This window comes from Hyla sarda, chromosome 3 (genome assembly GCF_029499605.1).
Source record: "Hyla sarda isolate aHylSar1 chromosome 3, aHylSar1.hap1, whole genome shotgun sequence".
Taxonomy (NCBI): domain Eukaryota; kingdom Metazoa; phylum Chordata; class Amphibia; order Anura; family Hylidae; genus Hyla; species Hyla sarda.
Window position 1 is genome coordinate 440,253,196 of NC_079191.1, and position 27,032 is coordinate 440,280,227.

Sequence of the window (27,032 nt, forward strand, 5' to 3'; positions counted from 1 at the left end):
GTGCTCAGGGTAATAGGCAGTGTTGGGTTATGATGGTGTGCTCAGGTTGATGGGTAGGGTTGGGTTATGATGGTGAGCTCAGGTTGATGGGTAGGGTTGGGTTATGATGGTGTGCTCAGGTTGATGGGTAGGGTTGGGTTACGATGGTGTGCTCAGGTTGATGGGTAGGGTTGGGTTATGATGGTGTGCTCAGGGTGATGGGCAGTGTTGGGTTATGATGGTGAGCTCAGGGTGATGGGTAGTGTTGGATTATGATGGTGTGCTCAGGGTGATGGGCAGTGTTGGGTTATGATGGTGTGCTCAGGTTGATGGGTAGGGTTGGGTTATGATGGTGAGCTCAGGTTGATGGGTAGGGTTGGGTTATGATGGTGTGCTCAGGTTGATGGGTAGGGTTGGGTTACGATGGTGTGCTCAGGTTGATGGGTAGGGTTGGGTTATGATGGTGTGCTCAGGGTGATGGGCAGTGTTGGGTTATGATGGTGAGCTCAGGGTGATGGGTAGGGTTGGGTTATGATGGTGTGCTCAGGGTGATGGGTAGGGTTGGGTTATGATGGTGTGCTCAGGTTGATGGGCAGTGTTGGGTTATGATGGTGTGCTCAGGTTGATGGGTAGGGTTGGGTTGGGTTATGATGGTGAGCTCAGGTTGATGGGTAGGGTTGGGTTACGATGGTGTGCTCAGGTTGATGGGTAGGGTTGGGTTATGATGGTGTGCTCAGGTTGATGGGTAGGGTTGGGTTATGATGGTGTGCTCAGGTTGATGGGTAGGGTTGGGTTTCCACGACACATAGCATTTTGGTGTCACCTAAGCAGAGGACCTTCTTCCACATTTTTGCTGTGTCCCCCACATGGCTTGTGGCAAATTTAAACAGGATTTCTTGTGATCACTTTCTTCTTCCTTAAAGGCCAAATTTGTGGAGTACACGATTAATAGGAGTCCTAAGGGCAGACTCTCCCTCTTCAGCTGTTGATCTTTGCATCTCCTCCAGAGTTACCATGAGCCTCTTGGTTGCTTCTCTAACTCATTTTCTCCTTGCCCGGATTGTCAGTTTGGGTAGACGGCCTTATCTTGATAAGTTTGGGTTGTGCCGTATTCTTTCCATTTTCTGATGACGGACTTTGTGGTGCTCCGTGAGATGTTCAAAGCTTGTGTTTTTATTGATTTATGTATTTATTTACTATAACTAACCCTGCTTTGTACGTCTCCACAATTTGATCCCAATCCCGCTTGGTGAGCTCCTTGGTCTTCATGCTGCTGTTTGTTCAGTAATGCTCTGTAACAAACCCTGAGTCTTTCACAGAACAGGTGTATTTGTACTGAGATTTAACTGCAGACAGGTTTTGGATGAGTAACTTGACCCTATTTACTAATTACGTGACTTCTGAAGGTAATTGGTGGCACCAGATCTTTGTTAGGGGTGTCATCCAGTTAAACCTCCCCACCTCCCCCCCTCACCAACACTTCCCAATGATGGACTATTCTGTTTTGGTCCATTACATAAAATTGCAATTAAAGGGGTACTCCACTGCTCAGCATTTGGAACAAACTGTTCCGAACGCTGGAGCCGGCGCCAGGAGCTCGTGACAACATAGCCCCACCCCCACATTATGTCATGCCTCACCCCCTCAATGCCAGTCTATGGAAGGGGGCGAGGCGGATGTCACGCCCCCTCCCATAGACTTGTATTGAGGGGGCGGGGCATGACGTCACAAGCTCCCAATGCCGGCTCCAGCGTTCGGAACAGTTCGAAATGCTGATCAGCAGAGTACCCCTTTAAGTAAATTTTAATCTGTGGTTATATCAGGGAAAATTGTAGAGATGTCCATGGGGAGTGAATACTTATGAAAGGCACTGTAGTTGCCGATGTCAATATATATATGTTTATTTTTGTTTTGTTGTTTTTAGTGACCCTATAATTTCTCATGCCTTAAAGGGGTATTCCAGGAAAAAACTTTTTTTTATATCAACTGGCTCCAGAAAGTTAAACAGATTTGTAAATTTCTTCTATTAAAAATCCTATTAAAAAATCTTAATCCTTTCAATAATTATAAGCTGCTGAAGTTGAGTTGTGGTTTTCTGTCTGGCAACAGTGCTCTCTGCTGACATCTCTGCTTGTCTCGGGAACTGCACAGAGTAGAAGAGGTTTGCTATGGTGATTTGCTTCTACTCTGGACAGTTCCCAAGACAGGTGTCATCAGAGAGTACTTAGACAGAAAAGAACAACCTTAACTTCAGAAGCTCATAAGTACTGAAAGGATTAAGATTTTTTCATAGAAGTAATTTACAAATCTGTTTAACTTTCTGGAGCCAGTTGATATATTAAAAAAAAGTTTTTTTCCTGGATAACCCCTTTAAGGAACATTTCTTGTCTATTGGATCCTGTAAAGCCGCTCTACTGCATCAATAAGGATTATCTGAGCCAAATATACAAGAAGGTCGGGAAGCGCTGACATGGAGCTCGCCGAATAGTGTACAGAAAAGACATTATTTTATCGCCAAAAAGTCTTTCGCTTAGCAGTATCACTCCCCGGCCACTCGGAGGGTAGTCATAAATTTTACTCCATTGCTCTCTCTCTTGTTGGGTGAATATAATATAAAGCTGCCGGTGTTTACAGTCAACCTGCCATCAAAAATCTATGTGCCAGCTGCTCCCAGTATCTATAGAGTCGACGGGTAAAACATCTACCCAACAATATGTTTTTGGTTCCAGCTCTTCACGTTACGGACAAGGTGTCAGTCCTCTCCTAAGTATATAAAATAAAAAAAACTACAAAAGTAAAAAGGTGGAGACAAAAGCCCTACAGATGCAGAAGGGAGTCTAGAAGACAATGACCAACGTGCGCACCATATTTTTTTTTCTTAAAGAAGCACTCTTCTGTGTCTTATTTTATTTTTTGTTGCTTATATAGTGCAGCATGAGCTATTATTGGAGCATAATGTAGAGGTTCTTGTGTATGTCTTGTGCTTACCAGTTTTAGCTGGTGTGACAGGCATGGGGTTTATAGGGGTATTCCGGACAAAGACATCTTATCTCCTATCCCTGTCCCAGCGGCGGGCCCACCGCGATCTCCGTGCAGCACCCACATGCTATGCAGGGCTGCTGCTCCAGTCTCGGAAACCCCGAGACTGGAGACGTGACAACACGCCATGCCCCCTCCATTCATGTCTATGGGAGGGGACATGACGGCCATCACGCCCCCTCCCAAAGACATGAATGGAGGGAGCGTGGTGTGATGGCATGAGTGGGGTGTGGCATGACAGGGCCTGGCCGCGGGGATCCTGTTGCTGGGGACCCCTGCGATCTCCCTGCTGCACCCGGTGTTCGTTTAGAGCGCCGGGTGCAGCGCCGGAGGCTCGTGACGTCATGGCTGCACCCTACTCTTGACGTCACAGCCATGCCCACTCAATGCAAGTCTATGGGAGGGGGCGTGATGGCCATCACGCCCCCTCCCATAGACTTGCATTGAGGGGTCATGGCCGTGACGTCATGAGCAGGGTGTGACTGTGACATCACAAGCCTCCGGCGCTGCACCCAACGCTCTAAATGAAAACCGGGTGCAGCAGGGAGATCGCATGGGTCCCCAGCAACAGGATCCCCACATCACCAGTCATCCGGCACTGGATATCTGGGGTGCCGCAGCTGAGATCGTGGGGGTCCCAGTGGCGGGCCCCCTGCGATCAGACATTTTATCCCCTACCCTTTGGATATGGGATAAGATCTTTTGGCCGGAATACCCCTTTAAGCCATACTGATTGCCCTTCCATCACTGAAATGATTTCCTAATGCTGCCTACATTTCCCATGAATCCTCTGGCTTTGCAGAGAGAGGGGGAGGAGTCTGATCACTGCACCTGGTAATCGAATTAGGCTGCCAGTGCTGGAGGTCACCCAGGTGAACTGATTAGACTCATAAGTGTGTTTGGACCAGTTCACATTATGTGCAGTGTTGATACACTTTTAGTGTAAGTGTGTTTGGACCAGTTCACATTATGTACAGTGTTGATACACTTTAAGTGTAAGTGTGTTTGGACCAGTTCACATTATGTGCAGTGTTGATACACTTTTAGTGTAAGTGTGTTTGGACCAGTTCACATTATGTACAGTGTTGATACACTTTAAGTGTAAGTGTGTTTGGACCAGTTCACATTATGTGCAGTGTTGATACACTTTAAGTGTAAGTGTGTAATTTTGGAAGCAAAAGCGATTTGACCTATAATCATATTTAAGTTGTCTTATGGACATTTGAAGACTTATATACTACGTTCATACATTTAATTTTTACTGCATTTAGGTAGATTTTTTGCTATGATTTTTCAAAATTATAGTAAAAAATTTAATTTTTTACAATAATTTGCTAAATTTTGGTAAAATATTTCCATTTGTGGGAAAATCATCACATAAACAGAAACAACTATAGAAATGTATATGTATATAATATCCAAATTCCATATTGGTAGTAGTCCTACCTCCCCCAAGTGAATGTTCAAATCGGCCTCTCTGTGTCCTGAATGGAGAGAAAACAAAAAGATGGAGCATTTAAAACTCCTGTTCTCCTCCATACGGTCCCCAAATCTTCTCTCTTATTCCTAATCCTGAGACAAGACCTTGGGGCAGGGCCTGCTGGTGTGGTATGGGGTGTGATGAGGGCAGATGGAATAACCCTAGGGGCAGATGGATTTAACCCCTGGTATTCGTGATGCCAGGATGTGGTTTATCCTCAATATCACCGAAGGTATATCGCTGGATCCTGGGCTAGGCACGGGGCAAATAATGACTCCGATGCCAAGTTACGAACAACGGTATCTTTACTGAGTGACAGATGGAACAGTCTTTACAGTTCAGCCAGGGCCCAAGGAGGTGACCAGTGACTTCAGAGACCTTAGGGCTTGTTGGGACTTGTAGTGGACTGGGACAATATTAATGCAGGCCACGCTGACTGAAGACAGATGACTTGGATTTGACTGACTTGAATGGGACTGACTATTCCCAAATTGTAGCTTACTTGTAGACTTGTGGCTGCAGGACTGACTTGAGGTCTCCTAGGACTCCAGACACACTTGGACGTGACCTTACTGCAACTCAGCATAAGCAGAAAGAGAGAGAGAGCAGAGGCTCCACCCAGGGCTTATATGGGGAGACTTTGAGGGGTCCCATAGGTCACCCTAAGGTCACATGGTCACTGATATCTTGGACAGGGCAGCAGGGGTACGGGGGTACAACTCTGGGCCACTACACTGGCACAACCAATCACTGCCCGTCAATTGATTGGCTGAGCTGGGAGTGCTCTTCTCGGAAGCAAATAGAAAAAAGAGGATCGGGGGGCGGAGGTGAGCATGAGTTGCAGAGGATTGGGGCTAGGTAAGTATACATTTTTTATTATTATTATTATTATTATTATTTCCCTGGAGCCATTTTTTTTTTTTTTTAGAAAACCCTGGATAATACCTTTCAGGTCCCTGCCAAATGTACCTAAATGGTAACTGTAAAATCTCTATTCAGCAGCTCCCTCTAGAGGCCAGGCAAATGATTGTCTGATGTTGAACGGATTGCCCTTTGGCAGTTTCTTAGTCGCCCTCTATGGTAGATATGGTAGCCTCTATAGCTGTGTTTTGTCTGGGCAGTGCATGGGAGACCAACAATGCACAGAGCAGTATTTTCCAACAAGTGTGCTTCCAGCTGTTGCAAAACTACAACTCACAACATGCTAAGCAGCAGGTATCATGGTCCGGGCCGTGGATGGGAAACCAAAAATTCACAGAACAGTATTTCCCAAACCAGTGTGCCTCCAGCTGTTGCAAAACTACAACGCCCAACATGCTAAGCAGCAGGTATCTTGGTCCGGTCAGTGGATGGGAGACCAACAATGCACAGAGCAGTCTTTCCCAAACCAGGGTGCCTCCAGCTGTTGAAAAACTACAACGCCCAACATGCTAAGCAGCATGTATCATGGTCCGGGCAGTGGATGGGAGACCAGCAATGCTCAGAGCAATGTTTCTCAACCACAGTGCTTCAATCTGTTGCAAAACTACAACCCCCAGCATGCCCAGACAGCCATCGGCTGCCCGGGCATGCTGAGAGTTGTAGTTTTGCAACAGCTGGAGGCACCCTGGTTGCTAAAACACTGCACTATATCATGCAGTGATATATCATGCAAGAAATGCAGCCTTAAAAGGAGAGAAATTGTGGATTTCTTGGCTTTTCCTAAGAAGCGGCTCTTGGGTTCTAGGAATATATGGGTCACAGCATGCATTAGCGTTCCACAAACTAAATGGACTCAGGAATGGAAGCATGACAACCCCCATGGGCACACGACGTGGCTTCATATGGAGTTATCAGGAACCCCCCGATGACTTTAGATGACGTTTTTCTTTAGGATGAGCAATTTATAATTGTGGTTCCAGGATTGTTACCGTCATCGTAAAGCCGGGGGGCATCTACTTGGCAGTCTGCGTCTGGGAGATGGCGGTAACATCTGCTCGTCAGCTGAAAATAGTCTGGTCTTATTAACACAATGAGGGGGGGGGACAGGAACAGAAGCCCCCCGGGGGTCGCGAGTAGTTCAGGCAGGGTGTAAATGTTCAAGGATGTAAAGAGCATAAAGACTCACACGACTCAGTAATTCTCCAGGACAAATACCTGGGGGAGAATGTTCTTAGATACATAGGGGACATTTATCATTGCATTTACACCGCTTTCTTGTTCTATATTGCTTAGCAAATTTTTTACGCAATTTCGCTCTATTTCAATTTTAGTTTGCGCATTTTTTGTTGGAACATTAAGCAAAGCTGTCTACTTCTTGGGGTACCGTACACTACTTTATGCAGTGGACTTGTATTTATTATTAGTGTAAAATTAGTTTAAAGGTGGTTTTTTTTGTTTATTTATTTATATATTTTTTTATTTTTTTGCGCAATTGCGTTATTTTTGCAGAAAAACTACAAAAGCTAGCAGGACAAGTAGTAAGGTGTTAGAAGCCGGGGGATGCAGGAGCCGGCCCTGAGCACTGCTAAACTACAACTACTCCCATCGTGGAACAGTGTCCGTCCCATGATGGGAGTAGTTGTAGTACCGTAGTGCTGAGGGACGGCTCTTGCACATCCCCCAGCTGCGGGACTCTTTTTGGACTGTTTGGACTACTACTACCATCATGGACAGACTGTCCATGATGGGAGTTGTAGCCCAGGGTGTGAGGGACATATCGCAGCGGGTCATACTCCTGAGACCCGCTGCAATCCGTATTTATTAATTAGGTAAGCAGGCGGCACATGCCGCTTCACTGTGCACCCCGCCAGCTCCAGGTTGGGGAATATACAGCTGAGCTCTGCAGTGTCACTATTCATAATCCCCGCCACCGGGAGATGGGAGCTCTGAGTGGTGAATAGCTACTGACCAATCAAAGCTCTGATTGGTCAGTAGCTATTCGCTGACCAATCAGAGCTCTCCACACACCAGCAAAAACCCCAGAAAAAAAATATAAAAAAAAAATGTCAAAATGCAGAAAAAGGCTGTGAAAGTTTTTCTGGCGTTTTTGCTGGTGGAAAAATGTGCAGAGATTTCGAACTTTGCGCAAAATGTATCATGTGGCTTGCACAAGTCTGGTAGATTTGATGCAATTGCACCATATTTAGACCAACCTACAAAAATCATCTTCCTACACCAACATTGATAAATGTCCCCCATTAATCGTGATCGTAGTTGAAAACAGCCATTCTTGGTTTAGATGTGGTTGCTACAATTAAGTAGCGTTCACCTAAACTTCACCTTATTGTTAAAGGTGTAGTCCATGGAAATAACCTTGTCAGATACATCACCTATCCACAGGGTAGGAGGTAAGTATCTGATTAAGCGGGGTCCAACCGGTGGGACTCCCGTGTTCTCCTGTACGGAGCCTATCTATTTACATGTTCTCAGCTCTCTCTAGGCCCCACCCTCCTGGGCATCACTGCGGTGAGTGATTGGCTAAGCGGGTCGTCATGTGCGCTAGCCCAGGAAGATGGAATGAAGAGAAAAAAGCGGAACCTATAGGCGCTGTTCGCAGATCCCGGTTAATGAAACACGAATATGTATGTAGAGTAAAGTGCCCAGAGGCACTATGTTTATTTAAAAAAACTTCCAATAACGCGTTTCGGAGGATATTTCCTCCTTCCTCAGATTGGCATTGCCAATCTGAGGAAGGAAGAAATATCCTCCGAAACGCGTCATTGGAAGTTCTTTTAAATACCCGCAGATTCCTATCAGAAAAAAATTAAGAACAAATTAAAACTTTATACTCATAAATAGAATTTTTTTTAAACCATAACGAAAATGATAATAAAATTCTAAATTTAGACCCTCCAATCAACCCTCCGGGGCCCATATTTGAGGATAATGTAGTCATTCATCCCACTTTTATTTCCCCTTCATGCTATGAATAGCCTGTAAATAGCATGTAAATTGCTTTAGGTTCCTCGCTCGGCCATGCTTTAGAGACGGATGATGCGGCATAAATAATAACAATGATTATAATGATGACAATTACCAGATAAGAACAACTCAGGCAGAACGTGGCTGATTTCATTGCGTTTCTAATGATTAATGATCCCATTTGTTTTCTGTCAAAAGTCTTCAATCACTGGGCGCAAACAAAGGGATAATTCTATTGTTCCAGTGTCCGCTCCCATATCCGGAACGTTTTATATCATTAAGGCAAAAACATATCCAATTTAAAGCCCCATCAGCCTGTTTTTTCATCTAAGTGAGCGCGATCTCCGGACGGCTTCAAGGGGCGCCGCTTGTACGTCGTTTGTAGTTACCATCATTAAAATAGTTAAAAGCAAAGGCAATAGACCAAAAAATCTGGAAGTTTGTCAAATTAAGTTTCTTTTAAACGTTTTTCGAAGAGAGCGATATGAATAGAAATGTTTGGCTTTGTAATTTAAACATAACAAGAACAGATAGTTCCCCTAATGTTCATAATCGGCCGAGAGTGCACATAACACTCACTAGGTGGCCACCAATCTGGAGCATAAACACCTCCCAACAGAGTATCACACTGCAATCAGATTTATTTTTTGAAACATTTTTGACTATCGACTGGCAAAGGCTTAAAGGGGTACTCCGGTGAAAACCTTTTTTCTTTTAAATCCACTGGTGGCAGAAAGTTAAACATATTTGTAAATTACTTCTATTCAAAAATCTTAATCCTTCCAGTACTTATTAGCTGCGGAATGCTACAGAGGAAATTCCTTTCTTTTTGGAACACTGATGACATCACGAGTACAGTGCTCTCTGCTGACATCTCTGTCCATTTTAGCAACCATGCATAGCAGATGTATGCTAAGGGCAGCATGGTGGCTCAGTGGTTAGCACTACTGCCTTGCAGGGCTGGGGACTTGGGTTCAAACCCCACTAAGAACAACAATAAATAAAGTGTTATTATTATTATAATAACATCAGCATGTAGTATTCAGCAGCTAATAAGTACAGGAAGGATTAAGAATTTTTAATAGAAGTAATTTACAAATATGTTTAACTTTCTGCCACCAGTTAATTTAAAAGAAAAAAGGTTTTCACCGGAGTACCCCTTTAATCACCACTCTTACAATACATGATAGCAAGACCCTCGACGGGCTGCAATGCACATCACTGTCACTAGGTGGTCACATATAAACATGGAACATTAAAGGGGTACTCCGGTGGAAAAAATATATATATATTTTTATCAACTGGTGCCAGAAAGTTAAACAGATTTGTAAATTACTTCTATTAAAAAATCTTTACCCTTCCAGTACTTTATAGCAGCTGTATGCTACAGAAGAAATTATTTTCTTTTTGAATTTCTTTTTTGTCTTGTCCACAGTGCTCTCTGCTGACACCTGATGCCCGTATCAGGAACTGTCCAGAGCAGGAGAAAATCCCCATAGCAAGCCTATGCTGCTCTAGACAGTTCCTGATACGGACAACAGGTGTCAGCAGAGAGCACTGTGGACAAGTCAAAAAGAAATTCAAAAAGAAAATAATTTCCTCAGTAGCATACAGCTGCTAAAAGGTACAGGAAGGGTAAAGATTTTTTAATAGAAGTCATTTACAAATCTGTTTAACTTTCTGGCACCAATTGATTTAAAAAAAAAAAATAATGTTTTCCGCCAGAGTACCCCTTTAACACCTCCCAACAGAGTATCAAGCTCTGGATTCTAGGATTCAGAAGTCCCTCTGAAAAGACTTGGTTTATGACACTCTGAGGGGTCAGTAGTCCAGCCAAGCTCTTTAATGACCAGACAGCATAGGGCTATGTTCACACAGAGCAAAATATAGTGGCATATTTCATTTGTGACCAGAATCTTCAAAAATAAGCACCTTATTTTTAAGGATTTAAAGGGGTATTCCGCTGCTCAGTGTTTAGAGCAAACTGTGCTGGAACCGGCGCTAGGAGCTCGTGACTAGTGTTGGGCGCGAATATTCGCAATGAGTATATTTTTTGCCAATATCGCATATTCGTGAATTTGTGAATATTGCGAATATAACGCTAAATATTGCGCATGCAAATTTTATGGCACATAGTAAAAAAAAAGATGCCAATATGGCGAATCTTGCAAATTTTGCGAATATATGATGAATATTCGTCCATATATTCGCAAAATATTGCGAAATCGAATATGCCCTATGCCGCTCAACACTACTCGTGCCTAGTGATGAGCGGCATTGCCATATTCGAGTTCGCAATATTTCGCAAATATATAGACGAATATTCATTCTATATTCGCGAATTTTGCGCATTCGTTATATTCGCGTATTCGAGGAAGACACCAGTGAGGGGGTGGGCAACTTTACTATTGGTTGCTAGGGATGTTGTTGATAACCTCTGAGAAGTGTATTTGCATCGTTCTAATTGGCCCACAAGTGAAAAGAAGGAATATGCGCATATGCAGGAAAAAGTGAATGTTCGTAATTTCGAATATATAGCAAATATATTCGCAATATTCACGAATTTGCAAATTTGCAATATTCGCGATAAAAATTTGAAATGCGAATATTCGCGCGCAACACTACTCGTGACGTCATAGCCCCACCCCCTCAATGCAAGTCTATGGGAGGGGCGAGACAGCTGTCTCGCCCCTGCCATAGACTTACATTGAGGGGCGGAGCGTGATGTCACATGGGGGCGGGGCCGTGACATCACTATACTCACGCCCCCTCCCATAGACTTGCATTGAGGGGGCGGGGACGTTATATCCTGATGGGCGGCGCTATGATGTCCAGCGTTTGGAACAGTTTATTCCAGAGTACCCCTTTAAGGATTATTTCACTCCACTTATTCAGTTACCAGACAGCTCCTGCCTTGCTTGTCCGCAGCCTCAGGAGGTGGTTGAGAATAATGTTGAGCGCGAATATTCGAAATGCGAATTTTGTGAATATTTAGAATATAGCGTTCTTTTTTCTTCACAGTAAATATCACAACAATGTCGGAGTCGGTGTGGAGCGCCAATATTTTGTATATATGCGAATATTTGCGAATATCGGCACTTCCAGAGGACAAGGATCCCTCCCTTCTTTTAGGTGAAAGATATAATCTCGCATGCACACTATGCGAATTTCATTACGAATTTTCGCATGGAAAAAAAAAACAGAACAAACAAACCAAATATGCAAATTTCACGAATATAGGATGAATATTCGTCCATATATTTGTGAAATATCGCAAATTCGAATATGGCCCCTGCCGCTCATCACTAGTTGGCAAACCTGGAAGCAGCCAAAGCGGGTGAAGTTATCCAATTCCCGTAACTCCCATTGACTATAAAGGGGGGTTGCCCAAACAGCATAGTTACAAGTTAAATTGTTTGCATAATTTCGTGAGTTAAATAAACAACCTAACCCGCGGAGCTGCATCATTTGCCTTCCTCTCATTATAGTCCATGGGAGTTAGGCAAATGGCGTAACCTCCCGGCATCACCTGCTTCTGACTTTTCTGACCACTCCATGTGGCTGCAAACAGGTAGGAGCTTACCGGAAAAACCGAATTGTGGAACAGCCCCTTTAAAAAAGAAAACATAATAAGATATTAGATTTCATACTGTGTGAACATAGCCTAACACTAACTAAGGCTGCGTTCACATGGCCATCTAGACCCGTCCCGTTCTTCTCCCATCAAAAATGAAAACAGACTTAAAAAGAAAAATGGACAATAACGGATGCAAACCGATGTTATTCGTTTGTATCCGTTATTGTTCAGTTAATTATAATTTTTTTTAAAACGGATAATAAAACCTAACCTTAATGCAGTGTATTCCAAACAGTGTGACTCCAGCTGTTGCAAAACTACAACTCACAGCATTCCTGGACAGCCTTTGTTGTAGTTTTGCTTTGAAGGCACCCTGGTTGGGAAACACTGCTCTGAGCATTACTGTAGGTCTCCCATCCACTTCCCAGACCATGATACCTGCTGCTTAGCATGCTGGGAGTTGTCATTTTGCAACAGCTGGAGGCACACCATTTGGAAAACATTGCCCTTATCGAACCCTTCTTCTTATTACTAAAATTGCATCTGCCCTTTTGAGAAATTTACTTAAAATAAATCCCAAACGTTTTGGACTCTGAAAAATAAAATAAATAATAATTTATATAAAAAAAATATTTGTAAATCAATCTGCTCCTGTGAGGTTCCTCCCTATAGTATCATGACACCACTCAATCCCTCCTCCTGGCAGGCCGATCTGTTTTCATACTAACAAACTTAGCCAATCCTCATCCCAGACCATTTGTATATATCTTTGCTCATGGTTTTTAGTCTCTATATACAGTTACTTCTCCATATTGCGCCTAACTGCCAAGCAATATCGGATCTTCATGGGTGTAGCTAATGCTAATGTGCCCCTAAGTGGGTGTTTCTGGGGTGTGTAATGGTCACTTATGGGCAGGGCACTTTCCTTCAGCTTCTTAAACTTCCCAATGCCCAATAGTTCATGGGACGGCCATTTTTTGGTAATTTTTTTTAAGTCTATAAGTTGTTGGAAGAAAGTGTAAGTGAATGACTCTGCTGTGGTTGGTGCTCGATGAGAGGGGGGTAAACCAGTCAGTGACTGATCCCTCTCCCTGACCTCTAACCTCACTACAGGCGATTGGTTTTGACTCACCTTTCTATTTGCATATACATAAAATTGCTAAATAGAGTCATCAAGCACATCGAGCACATAGAGTCATTGAGCACTTAGAGTAATCGAGCACGTAGGGTCATGGAGCATGTCGAGCACATAGAGTCATCGAGCAAGTAGAGTCATCGAGCACATAGAGTCATCGAGCACATTGAATCATCGAGCACATAGAGTCATCGAGCACGTAGAGTCATCGAGCAGGTAGAGTCATTGAGCAGGTAGAGTCATCGAGCACGTAGAGTCATCGAGCACTGTAGAGTCATCGAGCACATAGAGTCATCGAGCATGTAGAGTCATTGAGCACGTAGAGTCATCGAGCATGTAGAGTCATCGAGCACATAGAGTCATCGAGCATGTAGAGTCATCGAGCACTGTAGAGTCATCGAGCATGTAGAGTCATCGAGCACATAGAGTCATCGAGCATGTAGAGTCATCGAGTACGTAGAGTAATCGAGCACGTAGAGTCATCGAGCATGTAGAGTCATCGAGCACAGAGAGTCATCGAGCACGTAGAGGCATCGAGCATGCTTTTTATTAAGATCCCGTGGGTCCCAAGAAAAAAAAAAGTGCAGGTGCAGGCAGTAATGACATTATTGAGGGCGGGAGTGGGTGGTTACAGAACATTCAGTGGGTCCCGCAAAATCGTGCAGTACCGAAAACCTCTGAAATGGGGGGTGATGAAATGCCATAAGTGGGTGATGAAATAGCACAAGGGGTTAATGAAATGGCACAACAAAGTGATGAAATGGCACAAGGGGGTAGTGAAATGGCACAAGGGGGTAATGAAATGGCACAAGGGGGTAATTAAATGGCACAAGGGGGTAATGGATTGAGTCAAGGAGGTGATGAAATGGCACAAGGGGGGTGATGAAATGGAACGAAAGGGTATTGGAATGGCACAAAGGGGTAATGGAATGGCATGGGGATACTATCTCTAAATGCTGTGACAAAATGTTTTCAGGAGCGGGCGGGATAGGACACACATGTTCCGAGAATGAGCGGTAGTAGGACACACACCTTGCAGGAGCGGGCGGTAATGGTCAAAAATCCAGCAGGAGTGGGTGGGACGGGGATTGAGAGAACAGTCCCTCACAGGGTCTATCCTTTCCATTCAGCCAGACACTTGGGCAATATATAAATATTATATATGTTATACATTTTCCGTTTCTGTTATTCACTTAAATAGTACAATACCAGATAAAGCCTCTAGACAAGGGAGGCGCTGTTTACATAATAAAATAAAAAAGCCTTTGTGTACAGGTCACTGCTGCTGTGATCTTATGTCCTTACGGAGTCCCTCTTCTTAGAACGTCCCTTAATTGTGTCGCACTTAAGCACATAACACGGATTTTCTAAGCTGCCATCACAAAGGCTAAGACTCTAAAAACATGGAAAATCCAGCACTGTCTCCGGAGGTTTATTACCCTGTTAGTCATGAGATCTCGCCGCAGGGCGCAGCCAAGCGTAATGTTTTGAAGATTTAGCGTTGTGCTTTTTGTTTTTTTCTTTTCTTTTTTCGCTGGGTCTCTTACTGTACTAATTACATTTTTGGACTGATTATTTTTTTCCCCATGATTTTTGGCAATGATTCTGATCCCTCGATGCAAATTTGCAAAAAAAATAACCCAGTCTCCATCTTTTCTTCTTCTAGCTGGTGAACTGGTACAATAACACCTGCTCGGGGCAAGGCGGCACAAGTATGTCGTAGATGAGAGGAGATTACCAGGATCTGGTCCGGGGGCCTTGATATTGAGGTGCGTGGTAAATCTGGATCTCACTTTATGTCTTGAACATGGACCGGGAGGGATATGGCCGCATGGAGTTAAATGACATGGATTTAAAGGGGTACCCTACCCCTAGACATCTTATCTCCTATCTAAAGGATAAGGGATAAGATGTCTGATCACGGGGGTCCTGCCACGATCTCTGTGCATCACAGTGCGTTTGTGTAGAACACTGGGTGCGGAGTGCTGGGGTCGTGACATCACGACCATGCCCCTTGTGACATCACACCACACCCTCTCCTATAGACTTGCATTGAGGGGGCTCGGTGTGACGTCACGAGGGACGTGGTTGGGACATCACGACACCCCGCCTTCCGCTCCAAGTGTTCAGAACAAAGTGTTCCAAACACTGGGGCAGTGGAGTACCCCTTTAAACCCAGAACCAGACCTGTCAATGAGTTGTGTCTGAACTATGTTCAGTTTTACCAGTTTTACTGCAGGAAAGTGTTTCTGAGCAGCAAAATCCCACACAGGTTATTTATGGACAGGTGTGGTGGTGTTTTTGGAATAAAATAACCATATTTTTTCTGGACAATTCCTTTAAGGTGCACCTGTCAGATCACCTACCCCTAGCCCCCCCCCCCCCCCCCCACCGCCTCCCAAAGAATAATTTTTTTTTTACATGTTGCTCAGTACCTCATCCTGATCATGTACATCTAATTTTTATGTGTCTACATCCTTTATTTCTCTCAGAATTAGCTTTATTTACTTGCCATCATTGCTCAGTGAGGTTTCTGTCCATGCAGAGGCATGGGGTGTGTCCCTCTCTTCTCCTCACTGTCATGACTCCTCCCCTTTACTCTGCTCTAACTCACAGAGGACCCTGGACCTGCCTGCAGCCCTGTCAATCACTCATGGTGTCTATGTCGATGACCACTGGACACTGCAGGACTGGTGTGCATCCCAGGAGGCAGGGGGACCCCTAGTGGCCACTTTTTTTACTGGCTTTTTCGGTATGAAATAATGAACATTTTCTGATGAAAGAAATTGCAAAACATATAATTTTTTTTTTGCATGCTTTATAACATATCAAAAGTTATTGTATCTGACAGTGCCCATTTAAAGCTTTGGAGCTTCTTACCAACCCCTATAGCCATCTTATGCTTGGATTGGCTTAATACATTGGGTCCCCCCGTGATCTCCCACAGCACCCAACGTTCTAAACAAACGCTAGGTTCCTGCGGCAGTAGTAGCCATGACGTCACACCACGCCCCCTTCATTCATGTCTATGGGAGGGGGCTACACGTCCCCTCCCATAGAAATGAATGGAGGGGGCGTGGCATGACATCACCAGGGGCGTGGCCGTGATTTCCCAATCATGGCCTCCCCTCCAGCTCCGAGTATTCTGAAAAAAAATGTTCAGAAAGCCGGAGTATCCCTTTAACACCCCATGATAAACTAATACGGCATGGCATTGAAGTATAGAGCAGGACCAGGAGTTTTTTTTTAATGTTTACCATATGGACCTTAAAGGGGTACTCCGGTGAAAAACTTTTTTTTTTTAAATCAACTGGTGCCAGAAAGTTAAACAGATTTGTAAATTAATTCTATTTAAAAAATCTTAATCCTTCCTGTACTTATTAGCTGCTGAATACTACAAAGGAAATTCTTTTCTTTTTGAAACACAGAGCTCTCTGCTGACATCACAAGCACAGTGCTCTCTTCTGACATCTCCATTTTATGAACTGTCCAGAACAGCATATGTTTGCTATGGGGATTTCCTTTTACCCTGGACAGTTCCTAAAAATGGACAGAGATGTCAGCAGAGAGCACTGTGCTCATGATGTCAGCAGAGAGCTCTGTGTTTCAAACGGAAAATAATTTCCACTGTAGTATTCAGCAGCTAATAAGTACAGGAAGGATTAACATTTTTTAATAGAAGTAATTTACAAATCTGTTTAACTTTCTGGCACCAGTTGATTTAAAAAAAAAAAAGTTTTTTTACCGGAGTACCCCTTTAATGTTATATCTTAACAGTTCGGACAATTCTGCATGCAGCAATGTGAAAAATGTAATTTTTTTTACTTATTTATTTTGCGATTTCAATTTTTTAGGAAAGAGTAATATATATATTGTATTATTTATTTATTTATTTATTCATTTATTTAACATTTTTAATTCTTCATATCATAGCAATAACATTGTACAATGTTATACAATTGCAAAGCATTGAAAAGTGAAATCGCCTCTCTCTGCTAGTACAGTCTGCCCGAGACCTCACCATGGCATTACCGGGGTCCAATGTGTGCCGCAAAAGACAAGCCCTCATTTGGCTTACAAAAACATTATGGCTTCTTAGAATGGAATTAACAAGAACACCATCCCCAATATTGTGAGGTCTTAAAGGGGTACTCTGGTGGAAAACGTTTTTTTATTTTTAAATAAACTGGTGCCAGAAAGTTATACTAATTTGTAAATTACTTAGATATAAAATAAAAAAATAAAAAAAATCTTTATCCTTCTTTATCCTAGTACTTTTTAGCAGCTGTATAATACAGAGGAAAATCTTTGCTTTTTAAATTTCTTTTTTGTCTTGTCCACAGTGCTCTCTGCAGACACCAGTCAGTAGAAAATAATTTCCTCTGTAGCATACAGCTGCTAAAAAGTACTGGAAGGATAAAGATTTTTTAATTGAAGTAATTTACAAATCAGTATAATTTTCTGCCACCAGTTTATTTAAAAAAAAAAAAAAAATGTTTTCCACCGGAGTACCCCTTTAAATGTAAGTGAACAGACCTCATCTGGCATATAGGTCCTGCCGATTGGCCTAAGATGTGTTGAGCGATAGAGGCCCTCCGCCGTCTTAGATGAGTAGCCTTCATCTCTGGTAAGATTGTGGAAGACCAAGGCTGAAAAAGTCTGGAAAAGTTTTTACATTTTTATTTTGGAAACCGAATGGCCTCGTAGACCATAGCCCTTTAATATATATATATATATATATATATATATATATATATATATATATATATATATATATGTATAAACTTCTGGCTTTAAAGGAGTGCCAAAAAGTTAAACAGCTTATCAGTACTTATCAGCTGCTGTATGCTCCCCAGGAAGTTCTCTTCTTTTTGAATTTATTTTCTGCCTGACCACAGTGCTCTCTGCTGACACCTCTGTCCATGTCAGGAACTGTCCAGAGCAGGAGCAAATTCCCATAGCAAACCTCTCCTGCTCTGGACAGTTCCTGACAGAGGTGTCAGCAGAGAGCACTGTGGTCAAACTGGAAAGAACTACACAACTTAATGTGGAGCATACAGCAGCTGATAAGTACTGGAAGGATTAAGATTTTTGTATGGAAGTAATATAAAAATCTGTTTAACTTTTCGGCACCAGTTGATTTAAAAAAATTGGATTTTCTACCGGTGTAACCCTTTAAGAGTCACATCGTCACCAATGACCATAGACAAGTAATAGATATGGATAAAGTAGACTGGAAATTTGCTGATGTCTTATCTAATCCAAAACCCTTAGTTCCGTCTCATCGCCTGGCTGTCCCCATCGCCACACGCCTGATTGTCTAGATCAGTGGTCTCAAACTGGGGTCCTCCAGAAGTTGCAAAACTTCAACTCCCAGCATGCCCGGACAGCCAACGGCATGCTGGGAGTTGAAGTTTTGCAACAGCTGAGGACATACTGTTTGGGAAACACAGCTCTGAGCATTGCTGTTGGTCTCCCATCCACTGCCTAGCCCCTGATACCTGCTGCTTAGCATGATGAGAGTTGAAGTTTTGCAACATCTGGAGGGCCACAGTTTGAGACCATCGGCCTAGAACAGGGGTCTCAAACTGGTGGCCCATGCCTGGACATCTAACAACTGTCGGGCATACTGGGAGTTTACGTTTTGCAACATCTGGAGGGCCACCAATTTGAGACCCCTGTTCTAGACCGATGGTCTCACACTGTGGCCCTCCAGATATTGCAAAACTTTAACTCCCAGCATGCTAAGCAGCAGGTATCATGGTCTGGGCAGTGGATGGGAGACCAACAGCAATGCTCAGAGCAGTGTTTTCCTACAAGTGTGCCTCCAGCATTTGCAAAACTACAATTACCAGCATGCTAAGCAGCAGGTATCATGGTCTGGGCAGTGGATGGGAGACCATCAGTAAAGCTCAGAGCAGTGTTTCCAAAACAGTGTGTTCCCAGCTGTTGCAAAACTTTAACTCCGGGCATGCTGGGAGTTGAAGTTTTGCAACATCTGGAGGGCCACCAGTTTGAGACCCCTGGTCTAGAACGTCTATGTCTACCACAATGCAACGTTCCAGATGAACCTGGCCTTTCGGTGATTTGTATAAACCTTATTTGTAGATATTTAGAGGTCCCGTCTCTCATCCTCTGATTTCCCTGGCTCCTGACGGCGCGGGCGCACAATGGCAGCGCGATGATTGCCCTTTGCCTGGTGGGATCACGAACCACGAAAACAAAGAATGAGCGGAATGATCGATTCCTACTGAGGCATAGCCAAGGAAATGCTCAAAGTGATTTCAATTCACAAACCAAATGGTTCTCAGTGGGGGATCATTGCACAGTCACACACCAGGTGCCGGCGCTGAGGAAAACACGCTTGTCTTCTACGGATTATGGCTTTTCACTCCCGTACCCTGTCGTTTGCCTTGCAGTATTAAGCAATTTACCTTCTATAGTAAATTGTTGGTAACACCGTGGTTAAAAAAAAATTGCTGCTTTGTTGCCCTAACGTCCCGGTCTCTGGAGACCCTGGGAGATGTTTGTTATGGAGTCGCCACCTTCATCTAGAAGAAGTGTGTGTATAAGAGTGCGTTCACACTACGTAATTCCCACAAAATTACGTTTGGTGAACTCTCTAGTTCTGAAATAGTTCCGCACAAAGAATGAGCATGTTCATTCTTTTAGGGAAATTCCGCGAGCACTGCATAGCCGTCAATGGTGACGGCGGCGCAGTGCCGCGCGGTCCTGTCGCCCGGCTGCCAGGCTGAATCTCTGCTCGCTGTATTCCGCAAACAGCACCCTTGTAGAGATAAAATACATGGAAAAGACTCTTAAAGGGGTACTCCGGTGGAAAACTTTTTTTTTATTTATTTTTTTAAAATCAACTGGTGCCATAAAGTTAAACAGATTTGTAAATTACTTCTATAAAAAAAAAAAAAAATAATCTTAATCCTTCCATTATTTATTAGCGGCTGTATACTACAGAGGAAATGCTTTTCTTTTTGGATTTCTCTGATGTCATGACCACAGTGCTCTCTGCTGACCTCTGCTGTCCATTTTAGGAACTGTCCAGAGCAGGAGAAAATCTCCATAGCAAACATATGCTGCTCTGGTCAGTTCCAGAAATGGACAACAGAGGTCAGCAGAGAGCACTGTGGTCGTGACAGAAGAGAAATCCAAAAAGTAAAGCATTTACTCTGTAGTATACAGCCGCTAATAAGTAATGGAAGGATTAAGATTTTTTAATGAAAGTAATTTACAAATCTGTTTAACTTTCTGGCACCACTTTAAAGGGGTACTCCAGTGGAAAACAAACAGCTACTGTATGCTACAGAGGAAGTTGTGTAGTTCTTTCCAGTCGGCCCACAGTGCTCTCTGCTGCCACTTCTGTCCATGTCAAGAACTGTCCAGAGCAGGAGCAAATCCCCATAGCAAACCTCTCCTGCTCTGGACAGTTCCTGACACGGACAGAGGTGTCAGCAGAGAGCAGTGTGGTCAGACAGAAAATAATTACACAACTTTCTCTGGAGCATACAGCAGCTAATAAGGACTGAAAGGATAAAGATGTTTAGATTTAAGTAATTTACAAATCTGAATAACTTTCTTGTACTAGTTGATTATAAAACATTTGTTTTCTACTTGTTTTGTCCATTAGAGTTTCCCTTTAAGGAGCTTATAGAACTTATAGAAGTTCCATGGGTTTATAGAACATTCGTTCCACTCCTATGCTGATCACTTTTGTCCCTTTGTTTTAATGATCGGTGGGGACTTCCCTTCTTTAGATGAGTTATCCAGAGTTTTGAAAAAAAAAAATAGAAATAACCTATACTTACCTTACTCCGGTTCCCTGTAGATACCATTTGACTCCGTCCGGTCCCCTGATCTTCTGTCTTCTTCCTTTTTCCAGTGACCTGTCTCAGCCTGTGATTGGTTAAGCCGACAGGTCCTGCACTGAGCACTTGTCCCAGAAGCCTAAGGAAAAAGACAGAAGATTGAGTGAGGCAATGGAAGCGGAGTGGAGCTGCAGGGGACCGGAGGGTAGGTAAGAATAGTTATTATTATTATTTTTTTTTACTTTTAGCAGTCCTTTGTCTTAGTGCCAAACTTTATTAAAGGGGATACTCCACTGATCCAGCTTTCGGAACATTTTGTTCCAAAGGCTGGGTTCTGGTTGCAGGGGTCGTGATGTCATGTCACGCTCCCTCGATGCAAGTCTAAGGGAGGGGGCATGGCAGCCGCCATGCCCCATCCCATAGACTTGCATTGAGGGGGCGTGGGGTGACATCATGAGGGACATAGCCGTGACATCACAACCCCCGCAGTCGGAACCCAGCGGAACAAAATGTTGCGAACGCTGGGGCAGTGGAGTACCCCTTTAACCTAAGATATCATTGGAATAACAAAGAAAATAATGGTTTCTAGAGGACATAATGGGATCCCTATGGGTACTCTTGATTAACAGAGAGCGGGCATTGAGAGAAGAGAAGCCACCATATTATACAAATTTAAAGGGGTTCTCTGCTTTGGACAATCCCTTTCATAGAAAAACAAAACGGTTAAAATTCAGCTTATCTTGAAGTGACCTACTACAGAAACCCCCAGGAATCAGCCGTATCCTGTGGGGTGACCTGAAAGTGTAAGGGTCTGTTCACACTGCAGAATATTCAAGCGGAATTCTTCTACATGAATCCAACATTGGTGTGAATGGGTTTTTTCGTTGACCCACATTGGAAAATTCCACTGCAAAATTCAGGATTCTGGGCCCGACAAAAGAATAAGCATGTTCATTATTTTAGAGGAATTCCCACGCTGACTGCATTGTCGTCAATGGAGAAATTTAGCATTAAAGGGGTACTCTTGTGAAAAAAAAAAAAATTCTTATCAGCTGGCTCCAAAAAGTTTAACAGATTGGTAAATTACTTCTATTAAAAAATTTTAATCCTACCAGTAGTTATCAGCTTCTGAAGTTGAGTTGTTCTTTTCTGTCTGACCACAGTGCTCTCTGCTGACACCTCTGTCTGTCTCAGGAACTTTCCAGAGCAGGAAAGGTTGGCTATGGGGATTTGCTCCTGCTCTGGACAGTTTCTGAGACAGACAGAGGTGTCAGCAGAGAGCACTGTGGTCTGACAGAAAAGAACAACTTAACTTTAGTAGCTGATAAGTACTGGTAGGATTAAGATTTTTCCATAGAAGTAATTTACAAATCTGTTAAATTTTCTGGAGCCAGTTGATATGAAAAACATTTTTTTCACTGGAATTTTCCTTTAAAGGGGTACTCTGGTGGAAAACTTTATATATATATATATATATATATATATATATATATATATATATATATATATATATATATATATTTTTTTTTTATTTTTTTTTTTATTTTTTTTTTTTAAATCAACTGGTGCCGTTCTGGCACCAGTTGATTTAAAAAAAAATAAAATAAATAAAAAAAATATATATATAACAGATTTGTAAATTACTTCTATAAAAAAAATCTTAATCCTTCCAGTACTTATTAGCTGCTGAATACTACAGAGGAAATTGTTTTCTTTTCGGAACACAGAGCTCTCTGCTGACATCATGAGCACAGTGCTCTCTGCTGACATCTCTGTCCATTTTAGGAACTGTCCAGAGCAGCATAGATTTGCTATGGGGATTTTCTCCTACTCAGGACAGTTCTTAAAATGGTCTGTATCGCGCACACAGCGCTTCGTCAGGCCCCTAAATGGAGTTTGGCAGCATACAAACATGAAAGGGAGAGTGGACGGAACAAGGTGGGTGGGGGAGAGGGTTGGGTGACGGTCCGTATCGCGCACGCAGCGCTTCATCAGGCCCCTAAAGGGCCCCTAAATGGACCATCGCCCAACCCTCTCCCCCACCCACCTTGTTCCATCCGCTCTCCCCTTTATGTTTGTATGCTGCCAAGCTCCATGAAATAAAAGAAGCTTGATGACCCTGAATGACCTGGTGAGTGCTCCATTTCCTTGCTGTCTATTTGTTTCGACCATGTTTTGTTTTGACCAAGTTCTTCCCTCCATGACAGCTGTTTCCACTACAATAAGAGACCGCCATCAGGGCAACGCACCATCCACAAATGTCGTAGTCAGTGATCGTCTCCGCGAACATGACAGTGAATTTTTTAAGTCCTTAGATCTTAATCCCATAGACATCTCTGAGACTAGGTAGAACGTGCTCCACCATCTAATGTGGTGATCGGAAGGGATCCTCTCTGCGGTGTAGGCCGACGTTCCTGCAGAATCATTTCATCACTTATCGGAATCTATGCCGCAGAGATGTTCTGCAGTTCTAAAGGCCGAAGGTGGCCAAAGCATTGCCCCATGTGGGTCTGTAATAGAGTGTCCCTTCAGTGTATGGAAATATTGGAGCATTATAATAATTATACAGCTTAGCCTCTGCCAGTCATGATGCCGGAATTACCAGATGTGACATCAGCGCATTCTGTTAAATAACATTGCCCTGGGGGCTCACAGCTGCCCATCGAGTCCCGGCATTGTCGGAAACATAAAGCATAATGGTGTTTTCATTATAATGGGAAATGTGCAGCATTATCAGGCACAGCGTCAGGTCTCTGAAGTCTTTTGCTCGGAGGGACAGATCACCGTTGAATATGAAAGGGATTCATGGAACGGGGGGAACCTGCTGACTAGAGCTTGACCCGGTAATGATGGCGGCCCGCTGTCTTCTCAAGAACACATTTCAATTCTAATCAGGCGACGTGTGAGATAAAGTACACAAGAAATAAAAGGACCGGCAGTCAATTACGTTCTTTTCATCTATGCTACAGCCGCGAGCCAGGGCGTACATTACATAGCGGTAGACCATGCGGCTGCCACCGGTCCTCATCGCTTCCATCTGTTTTTGATATTGGGTGATGAGAATCTACGCAGGACTCCATGTAAACCACAATGATAGCAAACAAGGGAAGGGGGAACTGTGCCAAGGATCGTAAAATGGCAATGGAGGGGAAAGTAAACACGAGTTTGGGTGGCGAAATCCGACATAGGCGGCATTCATACCACGTTTTTGCAGTACAGTTCCCGTATATGTTTTCAATGTGAAAACCGTACGGAACCGTATTGAAAACCGTATGCTAAACAATGCATACTTTTGCATCCGTTTTGCGTTCTTGTACGGTTTTGTCAATTTTTTTCCGGTACCCAAAACCATAGACTACCACGGGTGAAAAACCGTATTAAACCGTATATGTTTTTTTTCTTTAACATGGGAGTCAATGGGAACCGTACAGAACTGTGTGTGCATACGGTTCCATCCGTTTTTTTTTTCTTGGAATTTAAATCAAACAAGTGAAACTTTATTCATAATGAAATGAAAAGTTAAGAACGTAAATGTTTTTTTTTCTTAAAAAAACAGATGCAACCAGACATAATTTTTCAAACTGTATACGGTTAAAATTCATACACACGTTTTGATACAGTTTAGTCAGGTTTTGAGGAATCCGTTTTTCATCAAAAACATGATACGGGAACTGTATTGCAAAAACGTGGTGTGAATGCACCCATACGATGACTCAATTAAAGGGGTACTGCCGTGCTGACAACTTATCCCCTATCTAAAGGATAGGGGATAAGTTGGTCCACAATCTCGCACGCAGCACCCCGCTCTCATCAGGCCCCGGAGCGAACATCCGCTCCGGGTCTGATGATGGGGCTGGTGATCGTGACATCACAGCTCCGCCCCCCGTGTGATGTCACGCTCCGCCCCCTCAATGCAAGTATATGGCAGGGGCGAGACAGCTGTCTCGCCCCTGCCATAGACTTACATTGAGGGGCGGAGCGTGATGTCACATGGGGGCGGGGCCGTGACATCACTATACTCCGGCCCCGTGATCGGCAGTCAACAGACCCGGAGCGATGTTCGGTTTTAGATAGGGCATAAGTTGTCAGCACGGTAGTACCCCTTTAAGTTTTTTGCTATGGAGCCCAGTACTAATCCTCTAAGACTATGACTGATAGAATAAGGCTGGGCTCACACCACGTTTTTGCAATACAGTTCCCGTATCAGGTTTTTGATAAAAAACGGATGCCTCAAAACCTGACTAAACTGTATCAAAACGTGTGTACAAATTTTAATCCGTATACGGTTGAAAACCGTATACTGTTTGAAAAATGATGTCCGGTTGCATCCTTTTTTTAAGAAAAAAAAAACTTATGTTACTTTTCACTCCATTATGAATAAAGTTTCACTTGTTTGATTGAAATTTCGGTGAGCACTGCGCATGTGCAAAGTCAAAAGCCGTATGGTGCAAACCGGATGGAACCATATGCACATACGGTTCTGTACGGTTCCCATTGACTCCCATGTTAAAAAAAAAAAAACGTATATGGTTTCAATATAGTTTTTCACCCAAAAACCATGGTAGGCCATGGTTTTGGGTACAGGAAAAAAAAAAACGGACAAAACCGTACAAGATGCAAAACGGACACAACCTGATGCATCGTTTGGCATACGGTTATCAATGGAGAATCAATGCATACGGTTTTCAATATGGTTCCGTACGGTTTTCAAATTGAAAACGTATATGGGAACTGTATTGCAAAAACGTGGTGTGAACCCGACCTAATACGGCTGTGGTCAACAAGGGAAAGTCATTGGCTCCCATTGAGCTGCATACGGAGCAAACAGATTAGGTTGGATTTGGGGGCCAAATTGATGCCCAAGCGGCAGGCCTGGGTGATGTATGAACCGTGGAGGAAAGTAAATTCTGTGGTACATGAGCCAAGATCAGACACAAGCAGCCTTGTACTCTGTTCTCCGTCCGCGCTGGGATATCATACCCAGCTCTATGCAGTCGATGTATAAACTTGTCTTATAACTTTCTAACGTTCAGATTAAAGGGGTTGTCCCATCTCATCCTTTTGCTTTTCTGGCTACCTCCAGCTTGTTTGCGCCCACTAGAGGTGATCGGAAGAGCCAGAAGCAACCGAAGCATAGAAGTTACGCAATTTGCGTAACTACTACTGACTTTAATGAGAGTTGCGCAAATGGAGTAGCCCTGGAAACTGCGCATCCTCGTATATTTAACTAGCGGGAGGATAGATCTGTTGCAAATATATTAATCATTGGGTGATTTTAATTGTTATTAGGAGAGGGGTCTTTATATAATTTGTAAAGAAAATGTTTTATTTTGCAGTTTTTAAAGGGGTACTCCACTGCTCAGCGTTTGGAACAAACTGTTTCGAACGCTGGAGCCGGCGGCGGGAGCTTGCGATGTCATAGCCCTGCCCCCTCATGATGTCCCGCCCCCTCAATGCAAGCCTATGGGAGGGGGCGTGACGGCTGTCACGCCCCCCTCCCATAGACTTGCATTGAGGGGGCGGGACATGGCATCAGGAGGGGCGGGGCTAAGACGTCACGAGCTCCCGGCGCTTGCTCCAGTGTTCGGAACAGTTTGTTCCAATCACTGAGCAGTGGAGTACCCCTTTAGTCCCCATTAGATTGGCTCTCCACTGACACAGCCTGGTTCTCTCCGCTGATTTCTGTACGTCACTGCTGTGTATGGTACCATGACTACAATGGTTGAGGCGCGGGCCGGCGCCTGACGTCATCATCGGGCGCCCTTTCATGTATTTAACTAGTGTTAGGATATATCTATGTCTGACAACAGAGGAAGGCCAAAGCCGAAATGCGTCCTCTATCTATGAACGCCCACAGGCTTAGGGTAGGGAAGTAACATCTACTGTACTGATTCCCTCCCAAATCAGCATGACTGACAGCTTCTTGAAGTGATGCAGTAAAGCACAGGCCAGTGCAGAAAAGAACCAATGTCAGGTACTTCCTCGCGGTGAATAAGGCACCAAAGGTCCATTAATACTCCTGTTCATTAGCAACGCATTTCGAATCAGTACAGAATTTTTCGTCAGGCAAATCAGGCTTATACAAAAAACATATAAAGA

At 43.5% G+C, this 27,032-nt stretch overlaps 1 protein-coding gene across 5 annotated transcripts in view; it reads left to right on the top strand.

Moving 5' to 3' along the window:
* The window catches only part of LRFN2 (leucine rich repeat and fibronectin type III domain containing 2), a 582,573-nt gene that overhangs the window by 161,113 nt on the left and 394,428 nt on the right, over positions 1-27,032 (top strand). For 3 of the 5 annotated variants that reach the window (XM_056568626.1, XM_056568629.1, XM_056568630.1), the window contains exon 2: positions 14,780-14,882. The gene's annotated coding sequence lies outside the window, so the exon portion shown is untranslated. Of the gene's footprint in view, positions 1-14,779; positions 14,883-21,007; positions 21,143-27,032 lie in introns of all 5 variants that reach the window. The other 2 variants (XM_056568627.1, XM_056568628.1) reach the window with 2 other exon arrangements.